This window comes from Aethalodelphis obliquidens, unplaced genomic scaffold, assembly GCF_003676395.1.
Source record: "Aethalodelphis obliquidens isolate GAN/ISIS:26980383/991018 unplaced genomic scaffold, ASM367639v1 scaffold8, whole genome shotgun sequence".
In the NCBI taxonomy this organism is placed as follows: domain Eukaryota; kingdom Metazoa; phylum Chordata; class Mammalia; order Artiodactyla; family Delphinidae; genus Aethalodelphis; species Aethalodelphis obliquidens.
The window spans coordinates 3,994,853-4,015,797 of record NW_020837952.1 but is presented as its reverse complement, the minus strand read 5'-3'; the positions used below and the strand labels follow the sequence as shown (position 1 = coordinate 4,015,797).

At 57.9% G+C, this 20,945-nt stretch overlaps 1 long non-coding RNA gene across 11 annotated transcripts; it reads right to left on the bottom strand.

The window, feature by feature from the left end:
• Window positions 1-2,659: 2,659 nt before the first annotated feature.
• On the bottom strand, window positions 2,660-19,291 carry LOC113620475 (uncharacterized). Of its 11 annotated transcripts, none has more exons than XR_003432784.1 (4): window positions 14,111-14,457; window positions 3,965-4,044; window positions 2,995-3,129; window positions 2,660-2,903 (listed from the first exon to the last, which is right to left on the bottom strand). It is a non-coding gene; the product is annotated as an uncharacterized LOC113620475 (long non-coding RNA). The 11 variants fall into 11 exon arrangements; XR_003432783.1 differs by lacking the exon at window positions 14,111-14,457 and adding an exon at window positions 7,247-11,327; XR_003432782.1 differs by lacking the exon at window positions 14,111-14,457 and adding an exon at window positions 6,779-7,206.
• Window positions 19,292-20,945: the final 1,654 nt, after the last annotated feature.

Here is a 20,945-nt window from a genome sequence, read left to right as displayed (position 1 = left end):
AATGAGCATACAGCTTCCCTACTTACCTAAAAGGGTGTTTGGGGATCTGACAAGATGGCTGGGTTCACTCCTACCAGGAATAGCACATGTCTTGCTTGAGAGGTAAAGTATTATTAGTGATGTTGTTATAGTTATTACAGCGGACGTTATGGCTTAAAGACAACCCCCTAGTCGAGAGACTAAAATCAGGCGAACAGGCCTGAGGCTGGCTCTCTCAGGGCACAGCACAGCCATGCCCTTGGGCTGGGAGACTAGAGACTTCCATTCAGGGTTTATCCATTCTCCTGGGGCCCCTGAGGGATGGGCTCCACTCTCAAAGCTCAGAAGAGACGGTGGATAAACCCCATTCCTATTCAGGAAGGGCCTGGGAACTGAGACCAGCTCTCTTACTTATATCATCTTTGTTTTTTATTGTATTAATTTCTGAATTACTACTTATCTTTGTTTTCTATTCTGTTAATTTCTGAATTATGGATTTCTGAATACTAATTTGAATTTCTGAAACTGAATTCATAATATTTATAACATAAAAAATGACCTATCGTTATTTCCTTTCTTCTACTTTCTTTGAATTTATTATTTTTATCAGTTTTTGACTTGTTGAGTTGAATCTTTAGTTTTCCATCTTTCTTCTTTTTCAATATAAGATTGTCTAAAGACCATAAATTTCCTTTTATGTACTATTTTGACTGCTTCATATTAGCATTTTTTATTAGCATTTAGTTAAAACGGTTTTATTCTTTGACTCATAAGCTGTTTAGAAAGCTCCCCACACGAGGGTCACGTATTTCACGTTTACTGAGCACATACTTGGTCTGTGCCTGGCCCTGCTCTGCATGCTTAGGGAGACATTAAATCCAGCCAGCATTTATCTCTGTATCCTGGCCTCCCTAATCCCCTACTTTAGCCATGCTTCCATTGCCTACTTTTGTGCCTTTTATCCTCTAAACTCCTTGTGGGCAGGGATTGCACCCCATTACGTCCCCAGGGCCTTGCACAGTGCCTGACCCGTAGCAGGTTTTCAATAAAAGTAAAATTAATGAAAGAATGAATGAACGATGTACCTCCCCAACCGAGGTCTCCTAGCCTAAAAGTCCCATGAAGGGAAGGGCACATCTCCTCAGCCTTTGTGTCCCTGGTGCGAATGTAATGGCTGGCAAGTTGAGTGAGCACAGTTAGTGCACAAAGACACAGAGAGAAGGGAGAGGGATAAAGAGAGAGAAAGAGGAGGAGGAGTGCAGAGAGGGAGGGAGGGACAGAGGGGAGGGAAATAATGACTTCCCTACCCAAACGAGGACACTCTCCTGCCCCGCTCCTGCCAGCGGAGGATCCTGATGAGTTGCCAGGAAGGCTGGAGTCTGACTCCCCCTCCTCGTGCAAGCTCCCTCCTTCCTCCTCCTTCCCACTCCTGGCTCCAGAGTGATTCAGTGAACACCTAGCCAAGGGCACAACCCCTGGGGCTTCCCTGGTGGCGCAGTGGTTGAGAGTCCGCCTGCGATGCAGGGGACGCGGGTTCGTGCCCCGGTCCGGGAAGATCCCACATGCCGCGGAGCGGCTGGGCCCGTGAGCCATGGCCGCTGAGCCTGCGCATCCGGAGCCTGTGCTCCGCAACGGGAGAGGCCACAACAGTGAGAGGCCCGCGTACCACAAAAAAAAAAAAGGGGCACAACCCCTGCTCTGAGTACAACAACAAAAATAAGCCCCTACCTGGGCTTGGCTCCTTGGTCTCTGGTCCTCCCAACTACCTGTGAGATGGGCTGGACAGGTATCATTAGCAGAGGCCCAGAGAAGCCTAGCACTGTAACTTTGGTCACCCAGAAGATAAGAGGCAGCATGTTGGTTCCCTGGAACCATTTTTCACCTGTAGACTACCTGCCACAGGGACAGTAAAATGGCCAAGCCCGGGAGTTGGTGAAGTGCAGACTGAAGGTCCCCATCTTCAAACACAAAGGGTGCTGGGGCTGAGTAGATACCCAACAGCTGGTGCCCAGCCTGAGCCCCCAGGCACAGTGTGGAAGATCAGGGCTCAGGGGTCTTGGGCCAAGACTAAGTCAGTGCCCTGGTAGTCGCAGAGAGATCTTCCTCTAAGGGGGTCCCGGGACCAGAGCCTAAGGCAGGCCCTGTGTGCTGGGAGCTGACTACACGACCTCCCTTCCTGCCTCTTCTGGTCTATGTAGGCCTGAGGAAAAACAGCTGGAGGGGAGGCAGTCCCTGTGTTTGGGAAGCTCCAGAGGCTGATGGGGGAAAACAGAAACAGAGAGACGGAACCAGAGATACCCGGGCAGAGCTCAAGACCTCAGCACTGGGGCCTGCAGAGCAGCTGGGGGACTTAGTCAAAGAGGGCTTCCTGGAGGAGGGGAGGGAGGCGGCTTGGGAGGAAGGGTTGTCTGGTCTGGCAAAGAAGAAGGCAGTGGGAATGGCCTGGGGGCGGGAGTGGAGCAGGTTGCCAGTACCAGGCTGAGCAGAGGAATGAGGAAAACTATGGGGGCACGGGTCATAACGTGGGGTAACCCCTGAAACCCCCACCAGGAGATAAGCCAACAGGGGCAGGCACTGTGCCTTATTCAACTGTGCGTCCCAGCGCCCAGTAGGGTGCCAAGCACACAGTCAGCGCTTACTAAATGCTGAATAAATGAATGACGGCGAGAAAGGCAGGTGACTGCAGCTACCGAGGGATGCAAGATTTACTCGTGAAGGACTTTTTGAGCACCCGCTATATGCTGTGCCCTGTGCTAGGTACAGCAGGGAGGAGTGGGGTAAAATGGGGTCCTTGCCCTCAAGGGGCTTCTGGCTTCTGGCCAGGATCCAACTCGTGGTCCCCTGTCATGGGGAATCCTCTGTTGTGGCCGACCACGTGACTGATCCCCGTGGGACCTCGGGCAACGCTGGAGTTGTTTCTTCATCTGCAAAATAAAGGAGTAGATGAGTACTGCTACAGATCCCTCAGGGTCAGCACCTTGATGGTCCCCTTCTGCTCACCCGCTGCACACTCACCTCAGTTCCCTGGGCAACACGCCCTCCTTGGAGGCTGCAGTCAGAGGAATTGAGAAGCGGCCAGCAGAGCAAATCCTGGTTCAGGCTGTGTGGTCTTGGGCAAGCTCTGGGAGACAGAGTACCTGTCTCGTAGATCTGGTGTGAAGAGATGATGCATGATAAAAGAACTTAGCGCTGTGCCTGGTACATGCTAAACGCTTAAAAATAACAATATAGCAAATATGCTAACTGTGGGAGCCTTTCCCCTTATCCCAATGGAGTTGGAACTTGGGCAGGAGTGGTTAGGCAAGATCTGCCCAGCCTCCCTCGCATCTCCCTCCCCCCAAACCCGCAAGGAGAGGCCAGGGGCTCAGAGATGTGTTGGAGGGCGGCTGAGGATTAGACGAGGGAAGGGAAGGGGAGGGGCCCAACCGTCCCGCTCCCGGCAGAAGCTGACCGCCCACATTCCGCTAGGGAAAGGTCAGCGCCCGCCCGACTTGCGCGCACCTCGGCAACCACTGCCCTCTGCCGGCCGCGGCGAGACCAGCACGTCTTAGGAACCTGAGCCTGCAGAGGCTTCCGCTCCCCTGGGGAGGGTGAGGCGGGAAGCAGGGAGGGGGTATGCGGTTCCCAGCGCTGAATCCATAACCCAGATCCCCGCACATTTAGCGCAAATCTCAGGCCTCAATGCTCAGAGGCTCCCGGGGCTGAGCCCTCAATCTGGGGCCACAGACTAAGCCATCTCCTCTCCCCACCACCACGCCCCCGATCATCGCCCGCCCGCAGGAGCAGGCTCAGTGCCTTCCACAGAGAGGCTGCCGCGGCCCGCAGGCCTCAGAGACCCTGATCCCACCTGGAATACTCAGCCCCCAGGTGTGGCGCCTTCTCATTTGTCAACCCAACATCACCTCCTCAGAGAGGCCTGCCCATGTGAAAGAGCGCTCACCCCCACGACCTGCACACTGCTTGTTATTTTCTATTTCATGGTTACCCTGTCCTGTGTTCTTCAGAGCATTTAGCGCAACCTGCTTTGTCTGTTGATTTTCCCTTCTTTAATGTATCAGCTGGGATCTGGTCAGGAAAAGAGAAACCAGGCTAGGCATTTCAAACAGAGAGGATTCAACGCAAGGAACTGAAAGTGTGGGTATTGAAGGTGTAAAGAACAAAGGAGGAAAGCAGAGGTATTCTAGAAATCAGTAAACACTGAGGCGACATCATCCCTAGGGCTGAAAAGGCGGCCTTACCCAAACCCAGGAGTCCCCAGGGGGCTGGTTCTTGCACGTGGGGCAGGGAATGGATGGGTAAAACATTTTCCTTCTACTGGGAACAGTTGGGACTTAAAGACCGGGTGATTATTCTGACGAGATGGCCAAGGCCCATGTGGGCTTCCAGAAGGTGTACTGCACGTGCGTCCTGGTGGAGAATGTGTAACCCCTGCGAACCCCCGCTGGAACCCTCTGTTCAGAAACACAAACATCTCCCAAGAATAAACAAGTGAGACGACATCAAACTGAAAAGTTTCTGCACAGCAAAGGAAACCATCAACGAAATGAAAAGGCAACCTACGGAATGGGAGAAAATATTTGCAAATCATATCCCTGTTAAGGGGTTAATATCCAAACTATGTAAAGAACACATATAACTCAATAGCAAATAGCAATAATAACTAATAATGACCTACTGTATAGCACAGGGAACTCTACTCTGTACTGGCCTATAAGGGAAAAGAACCTGAAAAGGCGTGGATATATGTATATGTATAACAGATCCACTTTGCTGTACACCTGAAACTAACACAACATTGTCAATCAACTATACCCCAATAAAACGTTTTAAAACTAGCAAATAACAATAATAATCATCATCATCATCCAATTTAAAAGTGAGCATTGGAACTGAGTAGACATTTTTCCAAAGAAGACATATAGACGGCCAACAGGCACATGAAAAGATGCTCAACGTCACTCATCATCACGGAAATGCAAATCAAAACCACAATGCGATATCATCTCACACCTGTCTGAATGGCTGTCATCAGAAAGACAAGAGGTAACAAGTGCTGGCGAGGGTGTGGAGAAAAGGGAAACTTGTGCACTGCTGGTGGGAATGTAAATTGGTGGAAAACAGTATGGAAGTTCCTCCAAAAGTTAAAAATAGAACTACCCTATGATCCACTTCTGGGTATTTATCTGAAGGAAACAAAATCACTGTCTTGAAGAGATATCTGCAGTCCCATCTTTATTGCAGCCAAGATGTGGAAATAACCTAAGTATCCAACTATGGCTGCGTGGATAAAGTTGTGGTATATACACTACTTAGCCATAAAAAGAAGGAAATCTTGCCACTTGCGACGACATGGATGGACCTTGAGGATATTATGCTAAGTGAAAGAAGTCAGACAGAGAAAGGCAAATACTGTATGATCTCACATGAGGAATCCAAGAAAAGCAGACTTACAGAAACAGAGAACAGATTGGTGGTTGTTAGAGATGGGGCGGGTAGTTGAGGAAAAAGGAAAGAGAGAAAGAAAGAAAGAAAAAAAGAAAGGAAGAGAGAGAGAGAGAAAAAGAAAGGGAAAAAGAAAGGGAGGAAGTGGGGAGGAATGAGAGAGAGAGAAGCAACACCTCCCCGACTTTGATTGGTATATTTTTGTACGATAATAATTTTTTTCAAAGGGAGAAACCTGCCTCTCCCTCTCCCAACTAAGGCACGAGAGTTTGGTGGATATTACCGTAGCCACTCAACTTCTGTCCCAAAGAGAGCAAGAAAGAACCAGAACACTCCTGCCGTCTCCTCCTCCCCGCCCCCAGTCCTCCAGCCCTTGACAGGTTTACGGCAGCTGCGGCCCAGCTGAGGCCTAAAAGTCAGGGATCCCCCTGTCATCAGCCCCCATCACCAAGGGATGCGTGCCACTCAGAGCCAGCACTCAGCATTCACTTGACAAATATTTATTGACGCCTACAGTGCACCAGGCATGTTGCAGGCTCTGGGGAGAGAGCACGAACAAACGTGCCCAAACCCCTGCTCACATGGAGTTTACATTCTCATGGGGAGAGACAGATGAGAAAGAAACATGTTATAAAAGATATAGTTGGCCAGATGGCAATAATAAATGGTATGGAGAAAACTTAGGTCGCAGTGTGCATAGGGAATATTGGGGGTGGGCGGAGTCATAGGAGGTCAGGGAAAGCCTCACTGAGAAGGAGACATTTCATCAAAGCCCAGACAGGGGTGAAGCAGAGAGCCACATGGACGCCTGGGGAAGAGCATTCTAGCAGAGGAAACAGCAAGGGCAAAGGCCCTGAGGCAGGACCCTGCCTGGCACGTTTGAGGACCTGCAAGGAGGCCAGTGTAGCAGCAGCAGTGGAGGGACAAAGGGGAGAATGGGAGGAGACTGGTCAAGCTGGGGGCCAGGCTGTGCCCGGCCTCATGGGCATTACTGGACTCCAGCTTCAACTAAGTGAGACGGAGTGTTTGGGATGGAGAGTCAGATCCTGACTTCTGTGGTGAGAGGCAGAGGCCCAGAGCAGAACAGTTAAATCTGGAATTTTCCCAGCCCAGTATTTGACAAGAAATAAGAGAGAGAAAGCGCCTTCTCTGCCAGCCTTTCTTTTACTCCGTAATTTCCATTTTGGAGAATCAAAGGGCAAGCCGTAGGACACCTGCCCCCATTAGAACCTAAGCTCCTGGAGGCAGGTGCCCCCTTGTGTGACGTGCTCATCACTGCACCCAGAGGGTCTCACAAAAGGGCCTGGCATTCAGCGGGTGCTCATTAAAGATCTGGGGAAGAAATGTGCAGACGTACCGTGAGGGAACCTCCGGAAACTTGTAATAGGCTCCACGGCCAAGGTGTGTGTCAAGGAAGGTGCTGGGCACCTAGCAGACATCGTCCCCTTTTCAGGAGAGCTTGAGTGCCTTGCCCAGGGTCACCCCGAGGCCGAACGGGAATCAGTCGGCAAATCTGTCTGACTGCAGGGCCCTCGCCCCCTTCTCACTGCCACAGAGGCCCAGCACACCGTGTCAGGCCAGTGGGTCACGCCCAGCTCCCTCTGCCTCGCCCAGGGCCCTCGAACACCAGCCCAGAAGGCTCCAGAGGGGGAGGGGGCGTCCCTTTGCCTGTCCCTCTGAGGGTCTGTGAGTCTATGGGTGGGGGGGTGGGAGTCTGACCCTCCGTGGAGAGGGTGTATTTCTGTCCCACTGGGAATCTGGCCCTCCTGGCGCAAGGTCGGTCCTCCGGATCCCACCTCCACCCGCCCTGCTGGTGGGACTGTACCTGTGTTTCACCCCCGCCCGGCCGGTTCCCATCCTGGCGGACCTGTCTCGCATCTCCATCCGCGGGCCCCGAGCGCCCCCAGCCGACCGCTGCTCCGCCTGCACGTCCACGGCCAGCAGGAGCCCGAGGGCGTCGGTGCAAAGGGGCGGTGCAATGGGAAGTTCCCCGACACCCAGGAACCACAGGGGAGTCCCATCTTGGATTGAGGGGGGATTGCCTGCCACACACAGTAAGGGGACAGGGCACAGACCTCACAGATGCATCCTCCCGGCCCTAGGACTCTCCTGCAGGCTCCCGGGAGCATTTTCCGGGGTATTGGGGGTCTGAGCCTTGACAGAGGTGGATAGAGAACGCCAGGGGGTGGGACAGGACCGAGGCTCCCAGACCGCAGAGGGTCCTCTGCCCCTGCCTGGGACTGAAGAAAACCCAGGCTGACCCCCACCCCCAGGCTTAATCCCTCTTATCCCCTGCGTCTTCCTCTTGTCCAACCCCTTGCCAATCATATCCCTCCCCAAAACGGCTTTCCTTCCAAATCCTCAGAAGTCCCAGCGCCGTCAACAAGGCCATCACACAGCCCATCTTGGCACTGAGTCAGGAGCTTGAGAAAGGGACAGGAGGTGGGTGAGCAGCAGGGCAAGGTCAGCCTTTGGAGCGGACGACATACGCACAGGCTCACAGCGGTGTGCACACGTGAACGCATGTACACAGCATGTGCACGTGTGCACTCAAGTGCCGTATGTGTGAACACATATGCACAGATATGCCCGTGGGTACTTATGTGAGTCACATGCTCACACACGTCTGCATGCACGCCTCCATGCCTGGGCCCAGGTATCCACACCTACAGGCAGGCGTCCTTAGATAAACACAGACTGATACAGGTCTGCCATCGAAGCCCACAACTGCACACTTGGGTACACACACAGCCCTCAGTCGATACTCATGTGCACACACGTCTACACATGCCTGGAGGAGAACCAGACTCTGGAGACAGAAAGGCCTCAGTTTGCACTCTGGCTTGGCTCCCCACTCTCTTGCTCTGTGATCTTTTGTGTGTGCAGCTTTTCAAAGCCTCAGTATCTCTGTCCATAAAGTGGGTAATAAGGGTGCCTGTCTATCGGGTTGTAAGGGTTAAAGGAGCTAATGAATGGATCAGGCCCGACACATAGTAAGCGCTCAGCAGTGGCAGCAGACAGACCCCCATCCTCAGGCCTGCATGGGACGGTGACTATAGGGTAACCAGAAGGGTTCCCATCTAGGGATTGAGGCAAGGAGGCCCCCAGCACAGGCACATACGCGTGCACACATGCGGGGCTGCTCTGTGTTCCTGCTGTTTGTGCGGGCTGCCTAGCTACGAGCTGTGCTGAGGAGGGCGTGGGCCCACACGGGAGCCTGGCCCTCCCACCCCAGCCTGTTGGGACAGGGCCTGCCCAGGATTCATTCCTGCATTCCTGCTGCCTTCCCTCTTCCTCTTGGCCACAGACAGTTGGGGTACAAAATGGAGGCTTTAGGGAGCCAGTCACCCTCCAACCCGCCATAGGCTTTGCCCTGCCCACAGTGAGTTAGGGGTGCTGCAGGGGCCCTCCCTGACACAGAGGGAGCCTGGGGTCCCCCTTGGGGCTCTCCAGCTTGCCTGACACCCCCTCTCCATCTCCTCACAAGCCCAAGGCTGCTGAGACTATACCCCTGGTGGGGTGAGAGGTGGCAGGCCCTGCCCCACACACACACACATGCCCCCCCTTGGCCTCCTAAGGAAAAGGAAGCTGGCCAGTATCCCTGTGAGCTCCTTTCCCAAGGACTCTAAGTCCCCTCACAAAACCCTGCCCCCCAGGCCACTCCCATGGCCACCCTAGTGCCCAGGGCCGGTAGGGAGAGGAGCTCTGTCACTTGGGTCCAGAGCAGAGAACAAGCTGGGCTCATAGGCGGGCTCTGCAGACCACACAGCAGGTCACCCCTTGAAAGTGTGCCTTTCCATCGCCAAGCCCCCGAACTATCAGGCCCCAAAGGGATGACTGGGACTCTTCCCCTTGCCTGTCTTCACCCCCAGGTGGGGAGGGAGAACCTGGCAGGAACCACTGCCACACTCCATACAGTGACAGTGGCGTACATACTGCCATACTGCAGACAGGAAGAGCCCCTTTCTTTGGTAAACTGGCCCGAAGGTAGCGGGTGCAACCCACCCAGGCCCTTCCCCTTCCAGGTCCCTTCAGAACAGGTCAGGGCCACCTCACACCTCAGGTGTAGGGTTGTATGACAGTAGCACAGGTATCCCAGGGGTGACACCCAGCCGCAGAAGTGTAGCCAACCACCTTATTTCACAGATGGAGAGACTGAGGCCCAGAGAGAGGAGGGGCCTTGCCCTAGGCCCGCCGTGGAGCTGGGCCTCCTGACGCCTTGCCACCCTCTTTGGAGACAGCCGGGGCTCTAGCAAATCTCCCACTCAGAGCTTTGCTCTGTGTCCTGGGACTGCCTAACTGGTCGGGTAGAAAGAGAAAGAGGGGGTGCACACCCCCAAGTCAGCTGATCTTCTATTGGGAGGAGCAGGCTTCAGGAGGTTTCTTCGCAGGGCCCAGCCTTAGGGCTGACAGGAGTATCAGTGCCCAGACAGGCTCCCTTCTGGAACTCCAGGGGCCTAGAGCATGCCAGAATGAAGCGGTCACTGGTGTGACCACAAACAGGCCTGGGTGTGGAAAGGGGAATCCTGAACATATTCTGAGACCCATACCCTCTCCACCACTGCGGCCCTGCAGTTGTAAACCCCAAAAAATGTGGAGATAAGAAAATGGAAAAAAAGCGCTAGACTGGGAATTAGGGGCTCTGGGTCTGCTCCTGTTTCTGTCACTAACTCATGGGGGGAAGTTGAGCCTCAGTTTACCCATCTGTCAACTGGCAATGGGATCTGTGCTCTCCCTGCTTCCGCCACCCCACACTGCCAGAGCCGGCCCCTCTGGGATGGGATGGGGTGCAGGCGACCACGAGGCCCCTCCCTGGGGAGTCTTGCCAGTCTGACTGGGGAGGTGGGCAGGGACGTTCTTTAGCACTGTCCCGGGCCACTGTCCATGAGCCTCTCCTATGGTCAGCGCTCACGACAGTGCTGGGAGGTAGGGTCATCGCTCTCGTTTACAGATGAGCAAACTGAGGCCAGAGCCGGGACTCCAGCACAGCTCTGGCTGCCTCCAGCAGGACAGGGGGGAGGCCACCGGAGAGGGGGGGCCCAGGGCCCTAGCCACCCACCATCAGAGCAGGTGTGTCATGCCGCTGCGGGCAGGGGGGGTCCCCTGGGCCCAGAAACTCAGGAACTCGGGATCTGTGTCTCCCGCACCGTTCCACGCCCACCCCCACGGCGCCCGACGGGGACAGGACCCCGTGTGGCGCCAGTACCGGGGAGGGGCTCCGAAACCTCTGTTCTCGTGGCGCCGACAACTGGTGTCCGCCCGCCCGCGGGTCGGCGTGTCTGGGCAGGGAGGCGGCTCGGGGCCGCCCGGACCGGACGGGACGCGACGCGGGCGGCGACGCCACATCTGAGCCCCGCCGCCTTCAGGGGCGCCCCGCCCGGGGCAGGGGAGGAGAAGCTTCCCAAAGCCGGTCGGGCCCCGCCCCCTGGCGGCCGCCGCAGGTGGATGCAGGTCCGGGAGAAGGCACCGCCTCTCGGGTCCCACTACCCCGGATCAGTCACTCATCAAACACTTCCTGCTGGGGGTCCTGCAGAAGGGAAAGCCAGAGCCTGGTAGAGAGGCCTTGCCTTCTACCGTCTTTGATCTGCCAAGCCTCTCAGCTAGCCCGGAAACACCCAACACCCCCTAAGCCACACCAGCGACACCCTCTGCACACCCCGCAGCCAGGCTGCAGAAGTGGCCTCCAGTTTCTGGACTCCCCTTGCCCAGAAAGTGGGCAGAGCTGGAGCCCCCTCTTCCTGACTCCGAGCTGCTCACACACCCTCCAAGCACACCTGTCATGCTACCCTTGATGCCCACCCCTCCTCCTGCCTTCAACCCAGCCGGGAATGTCCACCCGGTCTTTGCCTGCCTGCTCTAAGACCCCTCAAATACCAACAGCAAAATGCTTATGTAGCAATTACTATGGGCGTTTAACAAGCCTGCCCAGAACAAACGCTGCACCGCCCCTGCCACACACACACACACACACACATTTTGTGACTGTCAGTAACTCCATGTTCCCAGGTCTGGGATCATGTGGCTTTCCTATCCGCCCCCCCCCCCCCGCCCACCACCACTGCCCCGCGCTGGCAGCTGTGCTTCAGAACATTGAGCACTGCCTGTCCTTCCCTCTGCTGAAGCCCCCTCCGCCGCCACTGTGCCCCATCCTCAGGCAGCTCTGTGGGCAGCAGGTGCTGGGGAAGGAACAGAGACTCTAGTCCCAGCCACTATGCACCGCTGTGCGACCCAGGGCGGCACAGGACCCTCTCTACGCCTCAGGTTTCTGAGCTGCGGGAAGAGGTCATTTCTAAGGCCTCGTCAGACCCCATACAAATGTGGGGTTTTGTATACAGTAAGTGCTCACTAAATGCATGAACAGCTGTTCACAGATTGTGACCCTGCTCTCAGCCCCCCTTTGAGTCCAGGACCTGGGAGGAACCGTGCCCTCTGCCTCCCACGCCCTGGCCTTCCTGGCTTCTAGAACTTCCTGATAGATCCTGGTCCAGGCCCAGAGGAGTCCATGACAGGAGGGGGTGATGATCTGTGAACAGGCCTGGCAGTCTCCTCTGCCCCCTAACCCTCTTCAGGGCCTGGCACCTGCATACAGGCCAGAAGAGAAAGCTAGTCCAAGTTCACATGTGTTCAGAATCCCCCATTAGAGCTCTATGAGCCAAAGGTCCCCATGGGTTGGACCTACAGGGTCTACCCTGGAGTTTCCCATCTGTAAAATCAGGAAGAGTCAGCTGACCATGGTTTTCAGCATGTACTTGAAGAGCTGCCCTTAACAAGCTCGTAACACTTATTGAGCACCGACTGGTGACAGGCACTGCCCAAGGCATTGGAAAGACAGGCTGCTGTGGGACGCAGAGAAGATGCTGGCAACCAGCTCAGATGCAGAGGCAAGGACAGAACCTGAGGCAGCAGGTTCTCTTCCAGGAGAGGGGAGCACACACAAGGTGTGAAAGGCGAGGGCAAGGCCAGCTGGCTGGGGAGGGGCAAGGAGAAGGGCCTCCCTGTGGGGATTCAGAACGGAGCCTCGGGTTTCCCCAAACCCCACAGGTGGAGGACAGGAGAGAGCATCTGCAGTCCTGACCTCCAACTTACTGTGGCCTGAGCACCGGACAGTCACATCCTCCAGCGGACAGGACAAGAAAAGAGGGGGTTAAACACACAGCAGAAGAGACCAGAGCCAGGCACCAGGCAGAACTTCCTGCTAGAACTGTCTGAATTCCAAACTGGCAAGAGACTGAGGGGTTCCCTGATCCCCAGGGCTTTCAAGAAGGGGTGTCACCAAGGGGCTTCAGGAGGGTCCTTTCTACACCAAGGTAGAGGGCTGGGGGAAGACCTCTCAGTGCCGCTCCGCGCAGGGGAGGCTGGGAACAGGACAGCAAAGTTCAGCCATTCTCACATGTCTGGTCTTGTTTTCTTCGCACGCAGAAGTTACTTCGTCAGCTTCCTGGAAAACCTCTGTGCAATCGCTGATGGAGAAGCCCTGCCCCAGGCCTCTCTCTCTCTCTCCCTCCACCCTCTGTTCTGAGGCAGGAGCACAGACCCGCCCGCTCCCAGCACAGGCTTGGGACCTGGCCCTCGCCCTGTCCTCTCCCAGCTGGGCCACCAAGATGCATTCGCCAGCACAAAACCCAATGCACCCCCGGGCCCAGGCCCAGCCATACGGGGAGGGAGTGGGGAGAGCGCACAGCCTGTGCCCAGGAAGTGGGGCGGGGCTGGGGGTCAGCAGTCCCGGGCTCTAGTCCCGGCTCTGGGCCTCAGTTCCGCAAGCTGCACAGTGAGGGGCTGAACTAGATAATATCCAAGGATACTCCCAGCTCCGACTGTTCTAGGACCAACAGGAAGACACACTCCCTTCCTTCACCGCGCCCACAAGGGGGCCAGGGCCAGAGCAGGGGCTGCCTCCAGACTCTGCCCCAACCAAGCTGTGTAACCTCTCTGTTGAACTCACTTGCCGAAGTGTCCTGGCAGAGGGGCTGTTGCTAGGGTCAAATGAGATAATGCTGGAAAACTGCCCTGGGAGCATGGAGTCGGCGCTCCCACCTTTCATCTCCAGGGTGAAATTCCAAGATGGTGCATCTGGCGCACACAGGATGACCAGCACAGAAAGATACAAAACACATTGCACTCAAGGGCTGGGGAGAGTATGGCCAGGGGGTAGGCTGGGGGCTTCCAGGGAAGGGCTGCTTCTCAAGGGAGGTGCTGGTCGGGAGCTGGAGATGCGAGCTTTACAGACAGGGAGACGGGTCTAAGGAGGGGCACCTGCTTCCTCAGGCCGTCTCCACCGGGCCCCCTCGCTGGGAATTAGGCAGGCTGAGCCAGACCGCCCCACCTGGAGAACTGACCAGGAGAACTGCCCTGCGACCCCAGCTCCCTTGAACAGAGAGGGCGGCCCTTGCCAAGGGAGCCCAGCAAAGTCTCCTGGGCTTGGAGAAGGGAGCCAGGGCTGTGCGGTGTGGCCTTGGCCTGTTAAGAGTCTATAAGTGAAGGGACGCTCCATGGGGCTTAAGATCCTTGGGGGAATTCACGACCCCTAGCCCACCTCCCTAAATGTGCAGAGGAGGAAACTCTGACACTTGGAAAGGAGAGCTCGCTTAGCCAAGGTCACACAGCAGTGAGCTCCGTCTCTGAGCCCTGACTGCCTTTTCTGCCTCCCAGGAGGGGAGGGCCAGGCCTCCCCCACTCCAGCTGCCCTTACCCGGGTCTGGGGAAGGTGTCAGTGTCTCCATGGAGGCCAGGGGTCATTGTTGGGCTCAAGGCCAGGACTGGGATACCGCAGAAGCCAGCTTCTTCCTGAGAAGGGCGGGGAGGCCCGGAAGCAGGGAGGTAGCCTGGCCTCCACCTGGCAGACAGCATTTGTTACCTTGTAAGGTACTTTCTCTTCTCCCTCAAACAGCTTCTGACCGAACTAGGTGGGGCTGTGGGTGGAGGAGGTGAGGCTTGTTCTTGGAGCCGTGCCTACTCACCCACCCAAGGACACCTGAATAGCCCTCCCTGGGAGCAGCAGGTCCCCAGCGGCCCCCTGGCCTGTCAGAGAGCCAGACAGCATACAGGCACGTCTGAGGACCCAAGCCTGGCCTGGGAACCACGATCCCTGGGTTCCCACCCTCGCCCCTCCGGGGGTGGGGGGGGGCGGTGTCTGCCTGCGCTTAACCTGCGCTGCTTCCCCCTCACCTCTGACTTACAGCCAGTCTGGCTCTCCTGCCCTCTCGCACTCACACCCAGACACACACACAGCACCTGCAGGGGGAGGTGGGGGGCAGGAGGTGGGAGGTTGGTGACTGTGTGGGAACCACACTTTCTATCCTTCCCTGAGGGCAGTGAGGCCTGGTTCCCCAAGGAGGGAGCTGCCCAGCAGGGGCCCAGGGCCTCCTGCCTCTTGCCCAGAGGAAGCAGGCTGGGCACGGCCCGGGAGTCCAGCAGGGCCATGTCTGTCTGCATCTTCGGAGGCACGGAGGGATGCAGGACCCAGGGCCGGTGGCTGGGAGGGGCAACAGGGCTGCTCACTCACCGGGCCCTGTGGGGCCCCTGCCTGACTCTGAGTGAGGAGTGGTGTCCGGGGGTCCCAGTGGCAAACTGGACGGAAGTGGAGGACCGGGGCCAGGCCCCCATCACTGATGTCCCACACCTGGCACAGGGCAGGCCCCACTGAACACCCGATGAGGGGCCTTAAGGCCGGCTGGCCTCTCACTAGCTCTGTGACTGGGCATCTATGAGCCTCCCTAACCCCCGCTTTTGTCTCTGTAACGTGGGAGTGATGGTTTCCTCCTCCCGGAGTTGTTTTAAGGGCCCGCTGGGCTGACAGTTTGGGTAGTAGCACATGATGGCCTGCCAATGGCCTTTACTGGGCAGCTGAGGAAGGGTCAGTGTGCTCCCCAGGGTCTCTGGCTGTGTCTGCGGACACCAAACCACTTCAGCCCCTCCAGGCCCTAACCGGACAGAGCCCCAGGGCTACAGGGCACTTCGTCACCGAGGAGCACCTCAGGAGGGGCTCACAGCACCACTGGGGAGAAAGCACTGAGGACAGGGCCCATGCCAGGCAGGGCCCTCCGCCCCCCAGGTCGGCATGTCCTGGCCCCAGTGCCATCTGTGTGTGCAAAGTGCCACCAGGCCCGCTGGGCCACACCCTGGTGACTCAGGGCTATGGCATGCGCCCTACCCAGCCAGTGGCAGAACAAAGCCACCAACTCAGAGCCTCGGCATCCAGGATGAGTCACACGCAAACACACCCAGCCAGGTACCCACATGCCTCCCAGCTGGCCCCACCCCAAGGGATCTGCAGTGGAGAGCAGAGGCAGCCTCTCCCGCTGATGAGGGAGGGAGGGGGCTTGGGGTCAGGGGGTAGGGTTAGGGGCACGCCTGGGCGCAGCTGACTGACAGACAGGTCTCGGGTCTAGACCAGGACCATCAGCCCACCTCTGGGCCCCCAGACTTCACTCACCCCAGGCAGCAGAGCCACAGGCCTGACCCTGGGATCCCAAGTCTGGCCCTGAAATGTGTGGGAATTGTGACAAGGTGAGACGGCCAGGCCTTCCAACTACCACTCTGGTTAAGGCCAGGTGAGGAGTGGTTTCCCCACCTTAGCCTGGGAGTCAGGAAAGGGGCCAGGGCTCACCCTGATAAGACCCTCCATCTCCCCGACCACCAGTGGCTCAAAGAAGGAACAGAGGTTCCCAGACAAGTGTCCAGAGTGAGGGAAGACGCCCAGGCAGGAGGGCAGGGAGCAGGTGGGTGGCCTTCACGGGCAGGGAGGGGCCCCAAACCCCAGGCCAGCCCAGTGTGGCATGGGGCCCCTGCTTCAGCTAATACCCAGGCCCTAGAGAGTCTGGGGCTCAGCTGCAGAATGCCACGTCCTTGGGCCCCCGCCTGAGCACAGACGGTGGAGGAGGTCCTGCCACCACCTGGAGTCTCCAGCCGAGGCCTTAGCCGAGCGCAGTTCACCAGAAAGGGAGAGGACAGACCGAGCAGGACACCACAGGGCAGACAACCAAATCCCTAAAACCCTCAACCAGCTGCGACCATGCCCGACCCCAACCCAACCCAAACTGTGCGCGACGCTCACCCGGGCTTGCCCCACCCCCATCGCGGACCCATGGCCGGATCTGACACTGCGCTTACCCCAACCCTAAGGCCAAGTGTGAACCGTACCCAACCTTACCCCCAATCAACTTCACTCCAAACCTGGGTGCTTCCCTATGCCCAAAACTTACCCCTTTTGCAAAACTCAGCCCTAAAGCAATCCCATCCCAAACCCCAGCTCTGACCTGCACCCACTCTCAGACTTTTGCCCGAAATTCCAATGTCAGCCCAACTGCTGCCCCAAACCTACAACATTCCTCCAAACTCTGCCTTCCCAGGCCCTCCCTTAATCCCAGTAGCACCCCACGCCCTGTCTCTACTCTCACCACCGACCCTACCCCAAGATCCCCAAACCCCAACCTCCCCACAAGCCCACTTCCACCCCACCCGCCCCCATTAAGCCCACCCTGTGTCCATTTTCTGACAATCAGAGACGTCTGCTGAGCCCTGGAGTGTCAGGTGGGGCATACATCCAGGGTAGTGGGTCAGGTCCCACATGCCCAGGCTGGGAGTCGAGGTAAAAGGGCAGGGGCTGTGGACAGGACGTGCCCCCAGTAAGAACGGCAAGCACTCTGCCAGTACCGTGAGCCCTGCACCCAGTGGCCCCATGTGAGGACTTGTGTGGGGTGGGGAGGGCGTCATTCAGACTCTGGGCCTGCCCTAGCACGCCTGTCCTCCCAGCTGAAGTGGGGGCTCTGCTCAGAGCAGTCCAAGGGCTCACTGTGCCCACCTGGCCCAGAAACCCACCGCAGTACAGCCCCCAGCCCACTCCTCTACCCCAGACCCTGGGGTACCCACACCTCGGGGAAGGGAGTCAAACCCAGGCCCCTGAGACTTGTGCCAGCACCCCTACCCCCTGTCCCTGGTCTATAGGCCCAGTAGGCTGAGTTCGAGGCCCTCCCTCTGCAGTCGGGGGGAGAGGGAGCAGGGATGCCTGGCTGGTATCAGCCGCCACCTCCTGCCCCCAGGCCCAGGCCGCATTCCCAGCAAGCCAGGACCTGCCACCCGGTAAACAAGCGCGCTCAGCACCTCCCAGACTCCAAGGTCGCTGCTGCGGCCAGAGGAGAAGGTCTCTCCCTCAGCTCCAGCCTGAGGCCTTCATGCTGCAGTTCCTGTCACGAGACTCCCCAGGACTCCTCTCAAGCAGGCCCAAGCACCCCGAACCCCTCAGGCCGCCACAGCCTTCTCTCACCCACTCAGCCCTGCACCCCAGAGACCCTGCACCCATGGCGGCAGCATGATCCTGAGTGGGTCCTTTCCTTAGCCTGCCACTCCCTGTCAGAAGACCTGGCCCTGAGTGGGCCAGTCAGGAGCTGCGGCTCCACGCCCCCCACCATAGTGGGCAAGGGAGACCCTGAGAGGTCGTAACGCATCGCACCTCACCTAGGAGGGTTAGGGGGTAAATTGCCTTGCCCCACGTCAGGCCTCAGCCGGTCCAGGGCTCGCTCCAGAAGCCTGGATAAGCGTGCGGGGCCTCTGGAAGCAGTGGAAGCTAGAAGACGCAGGGGACTCAGGGATGGGGAAGGCAGGACCAGGCCCCCCGGGACAGGGCCTCCCCAGACCTCGGCCCTGGAAGCTCTCGCAGTCATCCAACCTGATTCCCTATAACGCAGTCCAAGGGGAGAAGGAGCTTCTCCTCCTCTCCGTCCCTCCGGGCACCAGCCAGGTCTGGACCCAGGCGCCTCTGGCCTGGCGCCCACTCTTTCCCACCCCTGCTGCTCTCACTGGCTCTGACCCTACCCTTCCCGTGCTCAGCAGAGGGACCCAGCCCTCCCTCGCCCGGGGGTCCGGGCTACCCAGAGTCTCCCCACAGCTCCCCTGCTGCCCGTGGAATTCACGCCAGGACTCCCACAGAGTGTCAACCCACCCATCCCAGCAACCAGACCCCTGCTGCTCTCCACCTGCCCCTGCCCGGGCCACGCTGGCCCCTTTCGCTCTCCGGAGAGGCCATGCGGTGTCAGCCTCCTGGCTTTGCTCAGCTGCCCCACAGCCTGGAGAGCCCCCCCTCCACTTCCAGACAGGAAGCAAACCCTATCTGTCCCTCAAGCACCAGCTCAAAGGCAGCCAGGACTCCTCTCAAGCAGGCCCATCTCCTGCCTGCCACGCCAGGGACGGAAAGCTGTGGCCGGATGGTCTGTGCCCTTGGGAAGCAGGAGATCAGGGGTGGCAAAGACCCAGCACAAAGCTGCAGGACAGGGGAGGTGGACGTGCCCTCAGAGACTGAGCACAGTGGTCTGGGCCTGGGCTTCCCGGAAGGGGACTCCTCTTGGAGGAGATGGGGCTGTGATTTCACGGTGGTCTTGTCTGACACCTCCATCCCTCCCCACCCAGCTTCAGGCCACTGGGTGGCAGCTGGGGGCTAGCGCTTCCCACCTGGAGCTCCAGTTGTCACGACAGTTTTGTGACATTGATGTTACTTACTGGGACACTGAGGCTACAACAAGGTAAGTGACTGCCTACGTGGCAGAGTGGGAATTAGATCTCAAAGCCCACCCTCCAAAGAACTAAAGACTTGCCACAAGTGGGTGTGAGTAGGGTCCCCGGGGAAAGGGCCAGGAGGGTGGCAGAGCCGAGGCCAGACTTTCACCTAAATCGTTGAAACCCGACAGCGGGGTCCCCGGGCCTGGGGGAGCAGCCAGTACCCCAGGGCTCCTCCACAGCCTGTAAGCGACTGATGCCCCGCCCCACCCCTCACATTCCTAATGTCAACCATCACCGCTGAACGCACCCACGCTCCTCAAACCCGCCCCCGCTTCCGCCCCCACTGTCCACATGCAGACCAACCAGACCGGCCGCACCAGCCCCGCCGCCACCGAGAGAGGCTCCAGCGTCTCCCCGCCCCCACTCGGAGCCGGCGTGAAAATATTCCGTGGCGCACTAGCGCCTCCAGCTGACCATTGTGGGACAGGCAGGGCACAGGGACCCAATCCAGGCACCAGGCCAGGAGGAGTCCTGCGTGCCCCAGGATCCCTGCCCGCCCACCATTCCTCGACCTCGCTGAGCGCCCAGGGTCAAGTCGGAGAGGGTGAGCAAGGAGCAGAGAAGAGGAAAGGGCGGGCCTGGGGACCGCATTAGCACAAACATGGAGGGGAGAACAGCAGGGCCTGAGGCTGATGGGTGGGTGGAGTGTGGGTTTCTGCCTTGGACTTGGTGATGAATCAGGCCCTGAGTGGAGAAGGGAGAGTCGAATGGACCTCCCAGATTTCTGGCACCGGCTGGATGATGGTCAGAGCTACAGGTGAGAGCAGGTCTGGGACAGTGGCTGAAGGACTTGTCTTGGTCATGTAGGCCTTGAGGGACCTGAGCGCCATCCTGTGGAGACCAGCAGGAGGTGGTCTGGAGAGTCCGTGGACATGGCAGGGAGGCGGGGACATTCATTACAGCGCTGGTCCCCTCTCTGGCTTCTGACCCATCCTTGGGCAAGTCTCTCAATGGGCTTGGTGTGGATTAGCTGCTCCTAGGGTCCCTTCCTGTTCTTGTACTTGTCATTACCTGCCCAGCCTCCCTCTGCCTGGGCCTCAGTCCCCTGCAGAGCCCTCCTAAGAACACACTGAGGACACAGATAGTATTAACTCCGTTTATTGAGCACTTACTAAGTGCTAGGCACTGCGCTAGGTGGCCTCACCAGCCTGGGGGTGAAAACTGGCCACTTTGACATCAGTGCCCAAATCAGAGGGGCTCCTGGGCCCCACCCATGTGGCCCCCAAGGTACTTCCAGGGCCCCCAGGGATGCTGCCTTCCCCACAGACAGGCACATGTAAAGGCACCCTGCCTCAGTGGCCAGTGTCATCCGTGAGAACGCTGCTGTGGAGACCTCTCCATCCCCCACCCGTGGCCCGCTGAGTCTCAGACCTCAGAGCCTTACATGGGTCTGCGGCAGGGTGCTGAGGACGAATAATTGGGGGCGGGAGGCAACGCTTCCCTCTCTAACCATCATGCTCCCCAGGACTCAAGGTCACACTGTTTAGGCCCAGAACCTCAGAGGCCTTCAAAAAAAATGAGGCTCCAGGCTTCCCTGCTGGTGCAGTGGTTAAGAATCCGCCTGCCGATGCAGGGAACAGGGGTTCGATCCCTGGTCCGGGAAGATCCCACGTGCCGCGGAGCAACTAAGCCCGTGAGCCACAACTACTGAGCCTGCGCTCTAGAGCCCGTGTGCCATAACTACTGAGCTGGCGTGCCACAACTACTAAAGCCCGCACGCCTAGAACCCAGGCTCCGCAACAAAAGAAGCCCCCGCAATGAGAAGGCCGTGCACCGCAACCAAGAGTAGCCCCCGCTCGCCGCAACTAGAGAAAAGCCCGCGCTCAGCAACAAAAACCCAACGCGGCCCAAAAAAAAAAACCAGGCTCCTTCATCCCCTGGTGCCAATCCCCTAAACCCCTCTCTCTGAAAGGACCCCACAGCAGCCCTCCAGGCTGGTGGGACTGGCCCTGAGCCTGCTCCATCCACTGTCT